Here is a 22,089-nt window from a genome sequence, read left to right on the forward strand (position 1 = left end):
GAAACATCCAAAACCAGCCTCAGTTTCCTAATGAAGACCAGCAATGTTTGTTGGGTTCAAGGAATAGAAAAAAGCTTCACCTGGCTGGAATAGAAGAAGAGGATGGTGGGTGCTGGAGCAGAGGATATGGGGGCTCAGAGCTCTTCACTTCCCACCGACATTCCTTTTCCCTTGGAGGTGGACTGAGCATGTGGAAGACTTCCATGCAACTTCATATCCACTGCTCACAACACTTGCCTCTGAGGATGTGACCTTCCTACCAATCCCAGAACCTTTCAAAATTAATTATAATAAGAATGTATTTATTGAGGCAGACACAAATATTAGTCCCCATTTTCTTCAGAGAAAACAGAAGCATACAGGGATAGCTTGAATAAAATTTCCCATCCAGAAAGGGATGAAGGAGGAGAGACCAGAAGTTCAAACTCCTCTTATCTGAGTTGGCGCCCTCTAGAGGTGAGCTGACTCTCTGACAGTCCCTTCTCCTCTCCTAACTGGATATCCAGTTTCCAGGTAGGTCCTTCCAGGTGGACGCCCGCCTGACCTCGATGCATGCTCCAGCTCTGGGGTGCACTCACAGGGGTAGGACATAGAAGGTCAACTCAGACCAGCTGCATGCGCAGCTACCTCTGCAGAAAAAAATCAAGAGGTGCTGGAAGCCCTTCTCCCTCTGCTTACTTAGCAACATCTCCCCTGCTGCCCCACAGCAGTTATCTGAGGAAATAAAGGCTTTTGTTAAAATATAAATCTGTAATTTGAGGGGATGTGAAAAGGTTAAGGGACAGGCTGCGCAAACTTTACTGTGCTTGACACTCAACTTATAAGTGTATTGGAAATGCAGATCTTAGGTTCCCATACCACAAATTCTGATTCAACAGGCACCAAATGGGGCCCAGGCAGCTGCAATTCCAACAACTTCAGGTGTTTCTGATGCTCGTGTTCTATGAATCTCATTTTGAGAAACACTGTGTGAATATGAACTCTTCAATTAGTTAATGAGACTTGGCCCAGAGGTCAATTGTGTCTATAATGAAGCAGAGAGGAGAAGGATACAGCTGCTCCCCGTCTGACTTGGTCTTTCTCTGTACAGTTCAAAGCTGTGTTCATAGCTCAGGGCTTTAAGAGACAGTATTCAGAGCCTTAACTCAGGAGGACCGCCTGGAGACCTGCCAAGGTTTTGCCTAGACACACATCACACATTTACAGGGGTGGCAAAGGTCTTGTGCTATCTCAGGACCTCACACAGTTCTTCTCAGTTTCATAGGCCCACTCAAGAGGTAAATGTGGAAACAGAAAAGTTATATATCTATACACACACACACACACACAGAACAATAAAACAGGAGCAATTTATTCATAAGATTCTAAGTCATGAATTGTCTCTACTTATAAAACACTAGCCCATAAATTATGATTCTGCCAAGCTTCATTTTGAACAAACCCACACTCTCAGAAACATCAGCAGTTCAACTGCAGAGACAGAGATGATGAGGTGGCTTGAGAAGAGTGACAGAAATGTCTCTAGATGGGATTCCAGACCTTCCGGAGGAGGCTTCTTTGAAGGCCACCTGGCGATTGCATGGATTCTGATTCTCCCCGTAGTGATCTTGCCTTTCCAGGTACTGAATGGATCTCTTTGAGCTGTTTGCATGGCCGGTGTGTGAACTTTTGGCATGGCCAGTGTGTTCAATGGGAGTGCTGGGGTTTACAATTGGAGGAAGGATACCGACTCCCTTTATGGCTGGAGCTTCTTGGGATTCCTGAGTGTCACCTTGGTCCACAAGTAGCCGTTAAAAATTTGAAAAAAGTCAGCTGTTTGTCTTCTCACTCTTCTACAGGGCTCCTAGAGATTAAGACAGCCAAGCCTTCCTCTCCCTGCAGGGCCCATCTCTTTCTGAAATATGAATAATTTGGGCATTTTAAAAAATGTACAATTAAATTATTATTGATAGCAATCCTCATTTTGTGCTATCAAGTACTAGGCTTTATTCATCCAGAAAAATGATATTTTGAATTGTGGTGATACAGTGTTTCAACAGATTCTTACATGCTTCCAAAGTTTTGAATGCTATTACAACAGGGCGTCACATGAGGGCGCTCTAGAGAATCTGCAAGAGCAAATTCCGTAGGGAATGGGGAGGAGAGCGTTGTATTAATAGATTTTACTTTTTAGTTTGAATTTCCTTAGTCTAGACGGACTCACAGAGTTTCCAACTGTGCTTGCATGCCTGCTGTGCCCAGCGTGTGAATGTGAGTGTGTGTGTGTGTGTGTGTGTGTGTCTGTGATGCACGCATGGAGGGGTTAGGGAGGATACAGGAATAGAAGTTGATGAGGCACCAAGGGGAAGGAAAATTAAAATGATGAGCTTCAGAAGTCACCTTCTTTACAATTTGAGAGGCAATTTTCTGCTCCTATCTCTTGAAATGTCCTCTATCTCTTCCTTTCAAGGGAAAAAACACCAGTTCCCACCCAAGAGTTCTCCAGGACAAGGGAGGCCTTGGAGAAATGCAGTCAGAGGTGAATGGGAGCAGATAGCTGCTTGTCAGTGCACGTGCATCTCTTCCTGTCCACTTTGGCTGAGACCAACCTGACCTTGCTGAGCCCTGGCCACGCCGTCAGCCTGCGCTGACAATAGGAGACCGGGCCACACTCTCCTAGCAGCTGCCCAGGCGAGGCTCATGCCCCAGAAAAAGCAGCTCCAGTTACACATTAGTCACAGAAATAACAATGATCAAAGGGAGCCAAAGGCATGAAATGGCTTCATTTTCCCAATTTAATTATGGGACTGGAGGATACATTTCGATCTGGAAGGAGCCTGATTTCAACTTGTTATAAAATGGTTGGATAAAGTGCTGTATATTATTTTTTGTTTCTCCCCTCATCCCTCCTCCCCATCTGTAATACAAGTTTTCATAGGCTGTTGAGTCCTTTTCAGCTCCTCCCTGTAGACGCATGATAAGAAACATAAATATGTCCCTTTCTTACCTAGGGAGTCCTACTCATGATGCTGATGCACCCAATTAGAGCCGGTAGTTAAGATCCCTGGGATTGTTCTGGGCCCTGGAAAAGAATGGCAGCAGGTGAGTGATGAGAGGACCTCCCCCTCAGGGCAAGTGCAATGGCCTCATTGAGAAAGTATTCAGCCATCTGTAAAAAGGGGCCTATGGCAGTGGGGTCAGATGACAATGCCCCACATGCTTTAGTGGTTAAGATGCTTCAGTGCTCAGATGTTTTAGTGGCTACAAGTTGTTTTACTGGGCAGAGAAAGATGTGAATCAAAGCTGTGTTCCAGGTATATGTGATGGGCTTTCTATCCCCTGCCACACACACACACACACACACACACACACGTGCACACACACATGCACACGTGGACCCTCCTGCCCCAAAGCCAGGCCTTGAGCTTCGAAAGGCTAGAGGCAAGAATTAGACCAGGGACGTGTATTTCCATCCTTAGAAATTGTCTGACTGTTTTATACTAATTAAATGACAAAGTGTAATGAAATTGTTGCCTGGTAAGGACAAAGCCACCAGGTTGTTTTTTGTTTGTTTGTTTTTGTTTTGTTTCGATTTTTCCAGAGGGGAGGGGAGGGGCAATGATGAGACGATTCTTTTTGGGTCAGCCATCATACATAGCACATAAAAGATTTGACTGGGACCACATAGTGAATGGCGTCCTTTAGAGCTTACATGGGCAGTGCAGACTCAGGCAGGGGCTAGAAGTCAGGGGTGCAGTTTCTAGACCAGCTCTGCCACTGACTTGCCATGTAAATTTGGAAGGGACTCCTGTCCACTCTGGGGTTTATATTCTTCCTCCGGACTAGGAGATTTCTCCCTCTGCACCTTTTTGCTCCAAGGGTCTACTAGTCCATGCCTCTCTGATGCTTAAACATCTGTGTGCAGCATTTTTAGGAGGCCTCTTTCCTCTGCAAAATAAGAGGCCTCTGCTCTTACATTCCTTTGGGATGTGTTTGGAGTTTTATTTATTCTCCACAAGATTTAACTGTAGTACAAGGTGAGTCTTTTTCCTACTCCCCAGGAATTAACCTATGGCATAAATTACAGGCAGGAAGTAGATGGAGCAGATAAACACGGAAGGTTTGATTTCTTTTCCTCTTCCTCTTTCCTTGAACCTTTTTGCACATCCATATTAAAACCCGTTTCTGGCTTTCTCCCTTCACACTCCTATTTACAGGGTTTACAGAACAAGGATCTCTCAGCAAGATGAAACTAGGTCTCCCCTCATATACAATTTGAGTGAGGTCTTCCTTGTGAAATGGATTCACCTTTTGTACTGGAAGAAAAAAGCTTTTTAACATAGTTAAAGTAAAAAATAAATAAGGACAGAATCTGCACAAGGCAAAATTACATTGATATCTTCTCTTAAAAGATAGATTTTTTTTTACAAATTCTGTATGTCCAGATACCTTTTAGAAGCAAACTCTGATTTCACACTGAGGCTGAAAATGTATGAACTCAAAGCTGATAAGAAGCCACAAATAGAGTAATTTATGCTTTATATTTTATGTGATATACTTGACAACATAAATAATCACATAGGAAGGCCTCTGTTTAGCGTTGGCAAATAAGAACACGACTATGTACGGGTGAAGGATAGCAGAGAGAATTTTAACCTTGAAACTCCCTGTCTATTGACTACTTAAGATCCTAATATTTCTTTTTTTTCTTTTCTTTTTTTTTTTTTTTTTTAGGATGGAGTCTCATTCTGTTGCCCAGGCTGAAGTGCAGTGGCATGATCTCAGCTCACTGCAACCTCCACCACCTAGGTTCGAGTGATTCTCCTGCCTCAGTCTCCCAAGTAGCTGGGACTATAGGCATGCACCACCACGCCTGGCTAATGTTTGTATTTTTAGTAGAGAGGGATTTTCACCATATTGGCCAGGCTGGTCTCAAACTCCTGACCTCAGGTGATCCTCCCGCCTTGGCCTTTCAAAATGCTGGGATTATAGGTGTGAGCCACCACATCCAGTCTGGATCCTAATCTTGAAGCTGGATATACCAGGATTTTTGTCCTGGTCACATTTAATATTTATTCATTTTTTTAAAAAGGGCAACAGAATAGAAAATGGGGTTTTAATTTGATAATATCCAGATTCACTTCTGGTTCAATAGGGTGGTACTTCTAGTGGGCATTAGAATCTCTGGGGGAACTTGTTTCAAATGTTGATTCTCAGGCCTCATCCCTCAGAGTGTTTGATTCTGTAAACTGTATTGGGTGCAAAAATCTGTATTTTAACAGGCATTTCATGCTGCTTCATGTGCCTCTAGTCCGGGGAGATTGTAATTTAAGAAACATTTGTCTAATACATATTCAATTTTGTTCAGTTATAATTTTTCTATTTTTGTTTCAACTGTTTTATATACTCAAAGGCTTACATGTATTATTAATATTACAGTTTAGCTTTATTCAGTGGCATTGTATCGATTAAAGATATGCTGGTTAGAGGCCACATCTTATTCATCTTTCTAGTCTCAGAACTTAGTGCACTGCCTGTGACACAGTAGACTCAAAATCTGTTCGTGAATCTCGTTGAGCCAAGGGTGCAGCTGTGATTTAAAGTATCTGCAATCTCAGATCTTGATCACTCAGCCTTAAACTCTGAAGGACAAAAAAGGCCAATGGTGCATCTTTGCACTAATTCATGCCCTCAGACATAGACACTTCTCATTGGAGCAGGATCTATAACAAGCTTGCTTATCTTCTTTCCCAGTTGAAAGGAAAAGAGGGAGAATTAGAAGAGGTACCCAATAGCTCATCCTTCCCCTGTCATCACCCGGGCCCTATGGTCTCCTGCCAGAGACCCTTTCCCCATCTCTGTAACTGTCTGAAACCTACTCATCATCTAAGGCACGGGTGAGGTCTCACTGGGAAGCCTGCCCTGACCATTCTCACCTCCCCTCCTGATCTTCCATGGCACATCTAGCAGCTCATCTGAACCAGTGCTCACACTGACCCACCAAATCTTTATTGCCTTTGCTCTCCCTATCACCCACCTTAGAAATACTGGTTAAAGCTAGAGTCCTCATTCCCTCTTCTTCCCACATTCCTGAGATCTGCAGTAGAAAATGTCAATGGTTTCTAAGTCCAGTAAAATGTTAAAAATCTGTAGTATGTACTGCTCAATAAGCAGCTCAAACATCTCCTACCTTAGAATCTTATTTATCTTTTCATATATATTGAACCCACCCCAAATCCTATTACTTTCTTGAAAGTCTCACCAATCCATCCACCTTTCTTCATCTCCACCACCGCTTCTCTTGCTAGTCCAAGTTACCTGCTTCTCTCACTCAGGCTTTTGTCCTAATGTTTTGCTTGTTGTTTACACATTCCAGTTTTTCTCCACTTAGTAGCCAAAGTGATCTCAAAATGCAAAATGATCTTATCTCTTCCTGGCTTGAATGCTGCGTGGTTTCCCGTTCCTCTTTTAAGATCGACGACGCTTCTCAACAAGGCCCTGCCTGGTGTGAACCTTGCCTACTTCTCCAACTTCATCTTCCAACAAGCTCATTTTGTTTTCTGTGCTCCAGCCACCATGGCCTTCTTTCAGTTTCTCCTACTTTCTCGATTCCCTTCTACCACAGAGACTTTGCACACACTACTCCTTGTTTTTGGTCTTCCCTCATCTCTTCATTGAAGGAACTGCTATTCATAGGGCATAACTCAGCTCAAATCCTTCTCTGAATTCCCTGGCTAGGTCATAACCTAGTCCTATAGCACCATGGATCTTCCTTCAGAACACTTAAAGCAGTTTAGTGCAGTTTTGATTTTACAGGTATCTTTGTTTTTGCTTGCTTGATATCTGTTTCTGCAATTGAGTGGGAGCTTCCTGAGGACAGGGATCATATCTGGTTTTGCTCACCATTATGTCCCAGGTATTTAGTTCAATGCTTGTGAAATGACAGGCACTTGATAAATAGTTGTTAAATGATGAAAGTTGGATAGATTTATTCAACAACACAAAATGTGACATTCTCTGGGGATGTGAATATACATTAGATGTTGCCCTTTATATTCAGAATCTCATTATCTAGTGCAGGAAACAGACTTTAAAGCTTTTAATTTCAGGAATGTAATAATACAAGGATGACCATATATCTTGGGATACAAAGCAGAGAGCAATGAAATATGCCCAGAGGAATCTATGGAGATGTCATGGAGAATGCAATATTTGAGATGTGTCTTGAAAGATAAATATGAGCATTCAAAATGGAGAAACACCCAAACAGATGGAAAGCATATGCAAATGGCTGAAGATGGGCTATAGGATAAAGTTCTGGAACATGTTGGGTTGGGGTGATGGGGCATGGATAAGGCATGGGTGGCCGATTGAGGTAAAAGAACTTGCTAAGAGTATTGGACTGTAAGAAACAGAGCCAATAGAAGTACAAATAAAATAAATTCAAGGGTGCTTATGTGTTAGGAAGGTCACTCAGACTGGAGTGAAGAATGATGAGGAGCTAGAGAGAAAAATGAAGCAACTTCACTATTTCAGATGAGAAAAAAATGGGGGCTTGTGCAAAGGCAGTCATAGCAAAGTAGGAGGAAAGGTAACTTTGAGCGGTTTTCAGAGGAAGAATCAACAAGACTGGGTGACCAGCTGGATATAGGCCTTGAGAGAGAGGAAGAAGGGTAAGGTCATTTAAGTTAAGTAGCCTAGTAAGGTGGTGGAATTGTTAACCATCATAAAAAAATTCTCCAGGAGAAGAAATTTGGGAATGAAGGAAGAGATAAACAGCTCAGTTTTGAGCTTGCTGAGCTTAGGTGCCTAGGAAACTCTTCTTAGAAATTTTCAGGAGGAAGTTGGACAATCACAAGGCTAAAGGCAAGGAGCTTCCTATGACTACCTGTTACTTTTGTTCTCTGGCATTGGTGGCAGCTTATAAGAATACATCACTCTTGTGTGTCTTTAAAAAGACAGTAAGCAGTATCTGTCACCTGCCTGGAGCCAGGTACATCATCACCATAGTGATGGACCATTCAGACAATAGTTTCATTGAAGGAGAGTCATATGCTGTCTGAATAATTGAAAAGGCACCTCCAGCATTCAAGTGGAGCTTTAACTTGGCATTAACTAAAAACAGGTGGATGCTGGCTAGCCAAGTGAGTAGAACAGAACTCTATTAAGATTTAATATTACTGCAATAGGGCAAGGAAAACACCTACAAATGATCATTACATTGAATTGTACCATCTTCATCTAGAGAGGCCACTCAGTGCTCTGGGGTTTGGCATGGTTGGGGTTGGGGGGTGGGTAGCTATCTCCCCTTGGTTCCCTCTTATTTCAAACCACTCATTGATTTCTTCATCCATGTAATAGTTACAGAATCTAGGTTCTAAATCTCTTGGCAGCATGTGAAGACACCAGCTTTGGTCTTTGCTCTTGATTAAATGCATGGTCTCTAGAGCCAGAGAGCTTTGAGTACAAATCTTGGCTTGGGTACTTACTGACTATGTGATTAACTTTATTTTGTGTGCTTCAGTTTCATTTTCTGTAAATCAGACATAGTAATGTTAGCTATTTCAGGTGAGGTTTTTTGTTTTTTGTTTTTTGTTTTGTTTTGTTTTGTTTTGTGATGATTTGTGATCCCTTTAGGGGAAAGCCTGAAGCCTGCCACTTAGGAAGTGCTTTATCACTGGATCTTGAAGTTCAGGAATTGCAAATTGGAGTATTTTTCTTGATAATCAGTGTCTCAAAAACCAAATTTAAACACCTTTAGAGGAGTGGGTACCATCCAGTTCCTCAGGCCCCGCTAATCTCCATGACTTTGATACTCTTCCCATTTGCACATTTTTCTTAATCTGGTGGCCCTTATATATTTTTGAGTCAACAGACCCCAATGCAGCCCAATGTTAGAAAACACTTTGTATTATGGCCTAATGATGGAAGGGAGGACAGTTTTTTCTAGTCTTTAAAACTAAGAACAATCTGCCTATATGGCGGCAAGATAAACATTTGTGTGGTTGGAAGATGCTAATCAAATCTCAGTGATTTTGAAACTCCACAATTTAAGAATAACTTTTGGCTGGGCACAGTGGCTCACACCTATAATCCAAGGCTAAACGATCACTTGAGCCCAGGAGTTTGAGACCAGCTTGGGCAACATAGCAAGACCCTGTCTCTACAAAAAACAATTTTGAAAAATTAGCTAGGCATGGTGGCATGAGAACCCATAGTCCCAGCTGCTCAGGATGCTGAGGCAGGAGGATTGCTTGAGCCCGTGAGGTTGAGGCTGCAGTGAACTGTGATTGTGCCATAGCACTCCAACCTGGGTGACAGAATGAGACCCCCACCTCAAAAAAATCCCAAAAAGAGTAATTCCTTTGGATGAAGTGCCATGGGGTTGGGGATATTCAGGGAAGGAGGGACTAGTAAGGTCAGTTTCAGATAGAAGTAGCGCCTTGAGGTCCAGAGGTAAAGCCCCTGTGAATTTCTGACCCAGGCAAAATATTGCAGTGTTGTCTGAACCTGGTGGAATATGAGTCTTTATTCCAAATAAGTGTGGCCCTCAAATGGACCCTCAGTGGTGTTAAAGCAAACTAAATATGGCCTGAAAAGGACTCCATAGTTCTATATTTGAATCTGTGTGATGAAATGTAACCTAGCTTAATAGTCAGACAAAACCAAAAACCTAACTTAATAGTATGCACCTTTAACAATAGCTGAGTGTTGGCCAATCCCAGCGGCCATACTTCAACCACTCATAGACTGCTGAGTTTTCAAACTGTGTTTAAATAAGGCAAACACTGAGCTGTAACTAACCTTACTCTTTCTGTACCTCACTTCCTATTCCTGTACGTCACTTCCCTTTTTGTCTATAGATTTGTTTTGACCACAGGGCACCCTTGGAGACTCTGTGAATCTGCTGTGATTCTGGGGGCTGCCCGATTTACGAATCATCTGTTGCTCAATTAAACTCCTTTACATTTAGTTCTGCTGAAGTTTTTTTTCATCAGTGGGCTGGGCCTCTTTACTGTGAATCAGGCGATGTCCATGGTGCTTTGTCACAGCAGTTCTTTTCTTCCTAAGCTAGTTCGTGTTTGTCAGAGTTGGTTTTGGAAAACATCAGACTTGCAGGTAGGCGGAGTGGCAATGAAGTTGTTCATTCCTGTACCCTTCCTCCATCATTTCACATGACCCAAGCTGGTTCGTTTTCAGGAAGCAGGGGACATAGCAAAAATAAATTCATGAATAAGGCTAATTATGTTCAATGACAAGGCTAGTACCAAGCTGTTTTTACACATAAATTCAGTCACTCAGGCCACACAATTGAATCCCACAGCAAAAAGGCAGAGAGTTCTCTGAAAGATACTCACAGCTGTTACAGTTCATTCCAGCCCCTCCCGGAAAATTCCAAACAGAGGACATATGCCCTAGACACTGCCTGCCCTGTATGTCCTGATGTTAATCCCTGGAGGAAAAACTTGATTGGATTCAATGACAAAGCTAGCATCAAGCTGTTTTTAAATTAAACTTTCCTTGTTAAGGAAAAGGGAACTATCTGTGGCCCACGACTTTTGAACTTAGAAATATCGATATGGCCCATTAAAAATCAGCCTCATTCATTTGTTTGTTTGTTTGTTCCTTTGCCTCATTTTGCTTTGCTTTCTTATATGTAGGGATAACCTGAAGCAACATTGGAAAATATTGGAAGTGTGTCTTAACCACTCTTTCTCTCTGTACCTTTCTTTAGCCTTTTGATGTACCAATAGTCAATGAGCCAGATCTTTGGCTGATAATGGCTAGGCTACTAACCTCACCAAGTGAGCTGGAGAACTTAAGGAAAGCTACTTCCCCTTTTGAGGCCACAGCTGTGCCGTCAATAAAACAAAGAGTTGGACCTGTTGATCTAACACCAATTAATGTGCTGTTAGTTTCTCTGCTGAACCTCTTACCCTAGAAAAGAGTTCAATAATTCACAGACCTTGATGCAGCTACTTTCCATCCCTGTGCCCAGGGCTGACATCACTAATCAATCATATCCCTCTTTCTGAGCATAGACTCAGCCTCATGCCCCTTTTAACACACCACTCTAAGAAGCCAACACCAATGGAATAGAGTTGTACTCAAGTAGAACACCCTTTGCCCTCCCAACTCTATGACTATTCTGACCCCCTCTCTACCATTAAATCATACTTGTTTATGTCGAATTAGCCATTTTTTCCCCTCCATCTCAAAGGTGGTAAGGTGGGACTCACTGAATCCAATGTTCCTTTGAGCTTGCTCAAACAATCCTCCTGCCTCAGCCTCCTGAGCAGCTGGGACTATGGGTTCTCATGCCAATTTGGGTAGCTGTCATTCTCAAGCTGACCTTATATATTTTTATTGGGATAAAGATACCAAAACTAAAAATGGAGACACAATGTTATGCCTCCAGATATGCTACCTTATTTTATCAGTTCTTCAAAGTCCAGAATTAATCTCTCTGTGAATTGTCATGTCATGGGCCAGGTGAACCATACTACACAAGTAGAGTCAAGCCTCTGTAACCCAGAGTGGGAAAAATCAGGTAAGTAAACCCTTTCTCTCCTCAAACACATCCATTTGTCTGAATAAGGCTTATTTCTATCTGATGTTACTAGAGATACATGAAAAGGTAATGAGAAAAGTCCTCTAGAGTGAGGAAAGTATTTGGAGGGAAGCAGGATGGACACATCACATATTTGAAGAATAAAATGACCCTCAAGTTCAGTTTGTAATACACTTATAACTGCAGAATAGCAGTTTTTTAAAGTATGTCAAGACTGTGGCTAGATCTAAGTAAGACAGCAATAGAAAAAGTAAAGAAAAAAGAAAAGGAACGCAACAGATCCCAGAAGTTTATCCTTGTCAAAAAGTGCTTTTATACGTGAACTATAATTAGGGTGACAACATAAGTTATTGCCCAGACCAGGACATGTTTGAGAGTGAAAGGGGCATTATTAATAATTGCACTGGGACAACAGGTGTAAGCCAGGACAGATGACACCCCAACCATGGTCCTACCCTTTGCAGAAACTTCTGAGTGTGAGTGAATCAGAAGGCAGTAAATAAAGAAAATATATTTGACTGAGGCACAAAGTCTATGAACACTGCCTTCCTTCTTATTCAGGGCAATAGGCATGAGGCAAAGGTAAGATAAAGACATGAGGAAGAATGTTAAAAATAGGTAGTGTTTAAAAACCAATCTGTTGTTTATAATCTATTTTTGTTTCAAAGTAGGGTGAATCAGAAGAAAAAATTCACTTAAAATGAATTTTTACATCACTAGATGAGAATGCAATTCTTAAAGAGTAAGAAATCCCATCAGAGTTTTGAAACCAGCTATGTAGCTCTAACAATCAGAAGTTTCCATCTGACCCCAAAGAAGAAGTCACATTTCTGTGTTCAGACACTGCAGGATGTTGCCACAAGGATCTCTTGACTGTCTTTGTATCATCTCAGGTTTCTTAGAGGAAAAAACTATGTTATTTAATCTCATAACAATTCTGAGTGTTTTATAAATTGGCTGCTTCATTTTACAAATATCAAAACAGAGGATCAGAGATTACTTGCCCAAGATAACCCCATTAAACACAGACAAGGATTGAAACTCACCATGTTTTACTCTTCCCGTATTGCCTAGGACAAAGGCGTCAAACAAAAAATGGCAAAACGTAGACTCATTCATTAGCCCTTCAATATTTACTGAGTGCCTACCTTTTACCAGACATTGTCCTATGTACTAGGGATACAGGGATGAGCCTAAAACAGTGCCCTGACACTTATATTCTAGTGTGAGAGGTGGGAAGAGCATTATTGGCAGAAGGAACAGCACATGCAAAGGTTGTGAAAAGATGATCTCTTGGTTGTGTTGGAACACCAAAGATACTAATCCGGCTGTAGAGAAGTGAGATAGAGAAGGCTGGAGAGAGAACCACGGGAGAGAGTTTGTGGGGCCCTGTAGCCCCAGGTAAAGACTTTGCATTCTAAGTAGAATGAGAAATCAGGAAAATGTCACGATGTTATTTATAGCAGTGGGAAGCCTGCACTGTAGGGGGCAAAAGAGGCAGCAGAAAGACCTGTGAAGAGGTGCCTGTGGTCTTCACAGATGCTAGAGATAATGGTGTTAGGTGAGAGAATTAGCAGTGGAGGTAATGAGAAGTGGATGCAGTGAGGGTGTACTCTAAAGGCCACGGGAAAGGATTTGCTAATAGATTAGATGCTGGCCTTGGGTGCCAGAGAGGTACCAAGGAACTCCTGTTAGTGGAACCACGAATGCAGATTGGGAAAAGGAGCAGGAGGCTGAGCAGGCAGGCGGGATCTCATTTGGAAGTTCTCTTCAAACGGAAGGATTTCAGATGTTAAGGGAAACTTTGGGGAGTTTTGAGGAAAGGAGGAAAATCATTCCATTTTCCTTTTGGAGAGATCACTCTGGTGGCTGTTTGGAATGGATTAGGGAAAGGAGGAGAGGAGAAGCAGTGAAAGCAGCTGGGAAATTAAATGCTGAGTTAGGTGGGGGATTGTGAAGGCTGGGACTGAGACAATGGCCATGGGGATAAGGAAGAGAAGCTACATTTGAAATATTTATGGGGCAAGGGAGTTAATTTAAAAAACAGTGGCTTATTAGATGTGAGAACAGAAGGAGAAGATTAAAGTAGTCTCCCTTTTCTGAACATTCTGAAGTCTGGGAGGTTCAAGAATCTCAGCAAATCCCAGATTTTCTTAAAGGGCCAGTAAATGTAAATTAATGAACAGTTTAAAAAAAATCTTCAAAGAAATATAAAGAGTTTTTAAAAGGGAGAGCAGAGGCAAGGTATTTCTTTTTGTATTGCACATTTTTTTGTATTGGGTCCAGAATTTAAATTTCTACCAAGAGTTCGAATTGTAGTGATCATTGTGTTGACTCTGTATACCGTAAATAAGTGTAGCCATTATATAGGGTGGCACTTTTAACTCAACGTGTTGTCTGTCTCAAGAGGCGCCTTCGAAGTTTACGGTCTGACTGTAACGATGCTGCCCATCATTGCTACAAATTTTCTACCCTTTTTGAAGGAGGTTATTTTTAAAGTCAGCTGGGCATTGCATCAGAAAGAATTCCCACTACTTTGGCCACCAACCTAATTTTTACTTTAAAATAGAAATACCCTGGCCAGGTGCTGTGGCTCATGCCTGCAATCCCAACACTTTGGGAGGCTGAGGCAGGTGAATCACTTGAGGTCAGGAGTTTGATACTAGCCTGGCCAACATGACAAAACCCTAAAATTACAAAAATACAAAATTACTACTAAAAGACAAAAATACAAAAGTTACAAAAATACAAAATTACTACTAAAAATACATAATTACTACTAAAAATACAAAATTACTACTAAAAATTGCAAAAATACAAAATATGGCCAGGAATGGTAACATGCGCCTGTAATTCTAGCTACTTAGGAGGCCGAAGCAGGAGAATCTTTTGAACCCAGGAGGCAAAGGTTGCAGTGAGCTGAGATCACGTCACTGTACTCCAGCCTGGGCAACAGAGTGAGGTCTCAAAAAAAAAAAAAAATAGAGAAAAAAAGAAACACTCATCTCAGTTGTCCACTTTGTTCACACAACGTGGCTGTTTCAAAAAGTCATGTCAGTGTACAAAGGTTGAAAATTTTCTTCACGGAGGTTATGTAAGATGCTGTGCTATGGGTTCTTAAAGCTGTATGGAACCACGGTATTGAAGTTTCCTCTTAAGATATGCGGGTTCTATCTGGTATCTCGGCCTTTGGGCTTCTTCTGGCTTCAGGGCTCTTCCTCCCTCCCACCTTTATTTTTACAACCTGTCTTTCAGAATCAGTTGAGCTCTCTGTGTCCCTAGAATTCATCCTCAGACCTCCAAGGCCAGATTGTTTGTCCTGTGCACTCCTGGGCCTCCAATGTTTACCTCTGTCCCCACCATATTGTAATATTCTATCAGCTGCTCTCACCACTTATCTGTGATCTCTTAAAGAATTGGAATTGATCTTTTCACAGCCTCTAGCACTTAGCATAGGGCCTAAGTGCTAAATCAATATATATGCTTAATAACTGAATAATGGCTAGCTCTAAGGATTAAAACAATGTTTTTCCTTTTCTTTTTTTCTTTTAAAAAAAAGCAACCTCAAAATGGTTAATCTAAACTCTCTTGGTAACAACTTTAGCCAGGGAGTACTCATTTGGAGGTACATACATACTCTGACATCTGGGTGTCTGAATTATTTTATTGGTCATATAGAATAATAGGAGTCCATTTTACAGATACATTTTTAATTGGCATATCTCTAACCACAATAGCAGCAGTGACTAATCTTAGGCAACTGGCTTTACACCAGCTCCTGTGGCAGAAACCACCAGTTATTCCTTACTAACACAATCTCCGTTTCATTAACAGTAATGATGCATATGTCTACATGCTCCTTTGAGTTGGCTATGGCCTTGCAACCAAGTTCCAGCCAGTGAGCTGGAACAAAGATGTTGAGAAGGACTTCCAGAGGGCTCCCTACAAGGTAGACAGACATTCTAGGAAAGCTCTTTTCCCCATTCTCAATTGTCTTAGTCCATTTGGGCTGCTATAACAAGATGCTATAAACTCAGTGGCTTATAAATAATAAATTTATTTCTCACAGTCTAGAGGGTGGGAAGCCCAAGATGAAGGTGCTGGCAGATTTGGTGTCTGGTGGGGTCCTATTTCCTGGTTCACAGACAGTGTCTTCTTCATGTGTCTTCACATGATGGAAGGGGCAAGGGAGCTCTCAGGAACCTCTTATAAGGGCACTAATCCTATTCATGAGGCCCCCATCCTCATGACCTAATCACCTCTCAAAGGCACCGCCTCCTAATACCATCACGTTGGGGTTAATGGTTCAACATTCGTATGTTGTAACATATGAATTTGTGGGGGGGGGGACATAAGCATTTGATCAGTTGCACTGGTACTTGCACTGAGCCATTTTGGACCATGAGATTACCTAGAAGGAGCAATCTGTCTCTAAGATGCCAGAGCCAAAAGAACAAATTCTGGGATCCCTGTGATGTCATGGAACCAATATCTTAGCAACAATCTGCCATCTCCAAACATTAAAAAAAATTTTTTTTGAGACAGTATGTTGCTTTGTCACCCAGGCTGGCATGCAGTGGGGTGATCATGGCTCACTGTAACCTCAAACTCCTGGGCTCAAGAGATCCTCCCACCCCAACCTCCCAAGTAGCTGGGACTACAGGTGCATGCCACCACACTGAGCTTAATCAAAAAAAATTTTTTTAGAGATGGGGTCTCACCATGTTGCCCAGGCTGGTCTTGAACTCCTGACCTCAAGCAATCCTCCTGCCTTGGCCTCCCAAAGCACTGGGATTACAGGCATGAGTCACTGCTCCCAGCCTCCAGATGTCTTTGCATGTGGAAATGAAGCCTTGTGCAGTTAAGCTGTTATTATTTTGGATTTTCTATACCAGGCAGCTACACTTATTCCTAATGAGGTTAGGTGTTTTACAGAGAATATTTCAGTTAACCTTTACCATACCCCTGTGAGTTAGGGGTTATTGTCCCCACTTTTCAGCTGAGGAAATTGAGATAGCAGAGTTGAGTTTGAACCATGACTGCTTGACTCTAGATTTTGTTATTATATGAGAATGGTCCTCTGTTTTGAATGATTTATGCATCTCCACCTCTATGGAATTGTTGACTTTATACTTTCCTATACATATCTTTAGATCACTCTTCTTTTTATCTTCTTTCACGTGTTTTCATGGGATCAGAATTTATGGTTGGACAGGAAGCCAGAAGGACTTTGTTTTTAAAGCTTTTGGCCCAAAGAATGAGGTCAAATAAAATGTGGCTCAACCAAAGGGCATGTTCTGTTATTCTCTGAGCATCTGTATAGTTGGAGTTTGTTTTAGAGAGACACTGATGCTTCCTTTGTCCTGCTTCATCTTCATGATGCTCTGAGAGCAAGACAGAACGACTGATGTTTCTGTTATTTAATGAATGAGAAGACTGGGTCAGTCTAGGGATGTTGACCACATTTCATTGTGTATGCAGGATCCAATACCTGAAGTTGCTCTGTCCTGTCTGGGGAGTTTTGGAGACCAATGTAGACAGTAATATACTGGAAGAATTTTAGAACTCAGGAGAACCTCTCTAATATCACTCTCTCAATATATTTTTTTAATTCAATTCTAATTATCAAAACTTATATAAAATATTTATACCAAGAATTTTAAAGAACTCTAAAATAATCAGAAAGGATAAGATTACAGGTAATTTTTCACCTGTTTGTTGGGGTTGTAAAAGGGCCATGATGCAAACTTACTTTATCTGGACTTCATCTGCCACATCTTATGCGTTTGTAAAGAGATAATTCAATTTCTAATAAACATCTCTTGGATTCCTTTATAAGATATTTAGCTTAGCCATGTCGTTCCCTTTCATCTAGTGAAACTCACTCTAGCTCTTAAGAGGATCATGTCATTTTGCACATCAGTGAATAGCCTCACATCTCCCGTTTCTACTCACAGCAAACATCCTTGAGGTTAGAGCTTGATGGTTAAATACAAAGAGTCCCAATGCCCTAAGATTCCACAGATGCCTGTTGAATTACCAGGATGCTCATAGACTGCAAATACTTAACAAAAGGAGTTTCTCCTCCTTGACATCCCCCTCACCCTCACCCTCAACACTCTCACTCCCACAAGTGAAAGAGAAAAAAAATCCCACTTCAAACAGTGCACCTGGCTATAATCTTTTCTACTTCAACTAATTGCTATTTGCAGTGGCATGAGGTCGGGGGACGCGGAGGGGGTGGAGACTTCACTGGCTAATAACGAAGTATCAAACCACAAAATGATTTCATACGGTCGATTGTTCCATTCCAGGACAGCCAACATCTTACATTAATTTTCAGTTGCAGGAACTGTAGTTCTCATACAAAGAAATACATTCCTAGCAAGGTACAGGAATTAATTTTCAAAATGACCTTAATGCAAAAGCAGGCAGAGTTTCAAGTTGTTTCAGAGTTTCAGAATGACTTTTACAGATGTCTGAAAATCACTCAACTTCTGGACTTTTCAAAACCTTTAATGTTCTTAAAAGAGGCAAACCCCAGTTTTTATAATTGACCGAGGTTTGAATTACACTTTCATGTTTGTGACTATTTGTTGAACATCTGTCTAGTCAGATTGTACATGTCATGTGGACAGAAACGTTGCCCATTTTTGTTCACCACCTTATCATCAGGATTCAGCAGAGTGCTTGTAACATAGCAGGCATTCAATAAATATTATTGGTTTCATGAATGAATGAAATCCCAAGGCTATAAATAATGCTTTAAATGTTTGCTATAATAATATCCTGTTGCCAAATGGCCAGAAGGGAAGAGAGAGAAGGAAAGGAATTTATAAAATTTTATAAATGTTATTATTTATAGAATGCCTTATGTAAGTGGAAATATTTTCACATAAAGTGATAATAATGGTGATTATCAGTAGCAGTAGAGTTATTATTAGTAATAGTAATAGTCCTAGGGTAGTGGTAGTAGACTTGAACGATTATATGCCAGGTGTTGGGCTTTGCTCTTTGCATGAATCACATTTTATATTCACAGTTCTCTGTGGGGTAGTTATTTATATTATCCCTATTTCACAGATGAGAAAACTGAGGCATAGACACATAAATAACTTTTTTCAAAGTTCCAGGATCACATAGGTAGGAAGTAGGAGATTTTGAACTAAACTTTATCCCATCTGTAGCCCATTTCCCCCTTTTTTCCTTTCCTTTTCCGTTCCCGTTCATTTTCTTAGAATAGCATATTGATGGTAGACATTGCAGTTTGCCTCTTTAAGCATCTCTCCCAGGTCCCTTCTCCCTGACTTTCCTAACCTATGAAACTAGAAAGCTACCCACTTTATTTCCCAACATCCTCTGCGCAACAGCTGGCCATGTGACAGTTTGGGGCAAAGAGTTAGAAGTGGAAGTCAGCAGAGAGAGGCTGTGAGTGAAGACTTGGAAAAGCTCCTGATTTCTCGAAAAAGGGGACAAGGTAGCTGGCATTCCGCCATTTCTCATCTGCCTTCATTCATTCTCGAATGTGATATTTGTCTGTCAGGGGATGCAGAAGCCATTTTGTAACAACGAGGCTAAGAGAATCACAGGACAGTCAGCCCCAGCATAGTGTGCTGGCTGCACCAACCCCAGTCACACTTTATATGTTGATGTCTTATTACGTCAGGTAAACAAACCCCCATTTGTTTCAGCTATGGTGAATCTAGCTTGCACGATTTGTAGTTAAAATCATTACAGCTGATGCCAATATGCATCTTCTAAAGTTAAGGCTGAGACTTAGGAAGCTGCTTCAGGTGTAACCAGAGGAAACTGGCTTTTGGTGACAAAACAAAAAATAATCTCACTTGTCTTGATGTTGAATCTCGCAGCGTGGGGATATTGAAATCTCAAGTCAGATAGAATGCACTAGATTGTGAAACAAGGTATAAATATCTATATTTGTCATTGTCTTTCCAAAATAATCCCAGGCAGTGAGTGTTGCTAATAAAAAAGTGTTAAGTCAATGCTTTGCAAATTGTAATCAGTTTAAAAGAAAAAGAAATCCAGAGACAAAGAGGAAACCTGATAATCCATGCATGGATATCCATACATTTAAAAGGACCCTGCATCGTTGCTCAAAAAGCCCAAAGAGCTTTTGTGGCCTGACATGGAGAACTCATAGGGACTGTGATCAGTCATTTAAGAGGTTGTGTAAATTCCTGCCATTCTTTTTTGCTGTTTGTTACAGTAAAAGGAAAAATTTCTTAAAACTTGCCTAAGTGGTAATCTCAAATTAAAGAGTTTCTCATGTCCCATATTTGTAAGCCTGTTGGTAGCTCTCTACTGGTACATGTGGCTCTTCTGTCAATGTGGAATGATCTCCTCTGTCTGGATAGGACATTCTTGGCTTTTAGGAGAGAGAGATTATGTTTATTCATCTGGACTATGGCATAAATTAATCTGGCAATTTGTTTCTCCAAATCCTTCAATTCAGTTCCTTCATTCATTCAACATCATGAGAGACATTTAAGGGCTGTGTTTCTTGGAGTGCTGCCTTGTTGGCAGTCAGAAATGGCTTGATAGTTTCCACGGAAAAACTGATGACTTAAACTTATTCATATTTATGTGCAAATTCAAAATGTAAAATAATTGTGGTTGTCACAGAGATTCCATGATATTTTTGCAAGTTGTCTTGCTAATATTCACTTAACTGACTAGTGTGTTTTTACCTCATTTGTGTATTTGCTGAAATGAGAATTTGCTGAGTTCTCATTTCCCATCATTATTGTGTGTCTTCACAATTCTCATAAATAAGTGTCTCGAAAGTGATTGGCTGAACATAATGTTAACGATGACGATAGTTACATAGTTACTATAGCTCAAAATAATGTCCTAAACATGAACAGGGAAATAGAATTTGAATGTAAATGTGAATATGTATGTCTTGGAACAAGTGAATATATGTGCTAATGTGACAGGTTTCTGACAGCTCCCCCCGCTCCACAAATGTATGCATAGGGATAATCAGAACGGATTTCTGAGGGTACATTTTACTATAAGCGAATTACACCCAAGTAATCCTGACTTGAAAAATGAATGAATGAATGAATGAATGAATGAATGAATATCGAAGGTCGGTTATATTACTTGTCAACACCTAGGCTATTATGTGTTTTGAAATTTTTAGAATAGAAACATAAACCCAACAGCATTTTCAGTTAATTTTTAAACAAAGCTTGATGATATGATTGTTTAGTGCTTGAATTTCTCTAAAACAAGATCAGAATAATGCTTTTTGATACAAAATTGGCAAATCAGTTAAGTCAGTGAAGAGACAAAAGTTCTCGAAGTTTCATCCAAATTCATATTTAGCCATACTGTGGTTAAGATGATTACAATGAAAGATACTATGCCCTCAAGTTCATGAAAAATACTATGCCCTGAGAGAAATCAGGGGCCTTTGGCAAGACTCCCTTATTCAGTGACACTTTTGGACTTATTGTTGGTAGTGCACAAGGGAAAGAAGTTGCTATGGCTTCATTGTTAGATGAATCTATTGATATGCAGAGTGTGAACCAGTTCCTAGCCTTTATGCAGGACACGTATGAGGGGAAAGTGCAAGACAACATCTTGTTCCATTTAATTACTGAAGCCCCTGCCACAGGAGAGGGCATTCCCATGCAGTTAACAGTTATTCTGTGATTCATGCGCTGGCTGCAAGAGGTGGCTAGACTCAGTAGTGAAGCATATCTACACAAATAAAAGAGCTGCGCTGAATGCCAGGTCACACACTGCTTGATCCAAAGAGAACTGGCAGACACAACTCCGAGGAACACTACTGGCTTTGTGCTCCAGGGAAATCCAGCGTCCGTATGACCACTCGAAGTTGTACAACAAGGTGGCCCCGACTCTGCCTCTTGCTCTTGATTCAGGGTTGAAAGAACTGGTGAAAATCAGAAGTCCACACAACTCCATCTAATGAGTATACGTCTTTTCTAGCTCTTTGTTATGAACTAAGCAGTGAGTAATAACATTTTGCTTGCTGGCACTAGAGTATGCTAGCTTTTGAGGGAGAATGTGTTCTTACGGTTTTCTTCTTTTCAAATGAAGAATGAGGGGAAAAACCACATTTTTCTATGACACTATAATACCTTTTAAAAAATTCATTTTAAGTGGTTTGCTCAAGCAGACTGTCTCAATATACATACTCCAGTTTCAAAATGCTATGACTATAAATGTCAAGAATTAGATAAGATATTAGGATTACTTAAGAAAACCAAAGTGGAACAAACACTTCCATTACTGGGAATTTGATTCATTTCTAATGCTTGCTAATTTTCTTTGCTTGTTGAAAATAATCACTGATGTTATATTATTGGCCGTATTTTAAAACCACATTCAGATGCTCCAACATGCCATGAAGAAATACTTTTGAGAACAGAAGGCAACAAATGGGTCTATTAGGAATTCGCTGACCATCATCTCCCAAGTTGAAAAGTATACTTTCTAGCTTTTGGATAAGATTTGTTTAACAACTAGATGTCCAAACTCTTATGTGC

At 40.8% G+C, this 22,089-nt stretch overlaps 1 long non-coding RNA gene across 1 annotated transcript in view; it reads left to right on the plus strand.

Annotated features, from left to right (window-relative positions):
* The first annotated feature begins 322 nt into the window (after positions 1-322).
* Positions 323-22,089, plus strand: part of LOC140712880 (uncharacterized) — a 40,163-nt gene continuing 18,396 nt past the window's right edge. The window contains exons 1-3 of the long non-coding RNA XR_012094689.1: positions 323-513; positions 11,473-11,530; positions 18,635-18,694. This is a non-coding gene — a long non-coding RNA (uncharacterized lncRNA). The remainder of the gene's footprint in view (positions 514-11,472; positions 11,531-18,634; positions 18,695-22,089) is intronic.

Source organism: Chlorocebus sabaeus, chromosome 11 (genome assembly GCF_047675955.1).
Source record: "Chlorocebus sabaeus isolate Y175 chromosome 11, mChlSab1.0.hap1, whole genome shotgun sequence".
NCBI classification, from domain to species: Eukaryota; Metazoa; Chordata; class Mammalia; order Primates; family Cercopithecidae; genus Chlorocebus; species Chlorocebus sabaeus.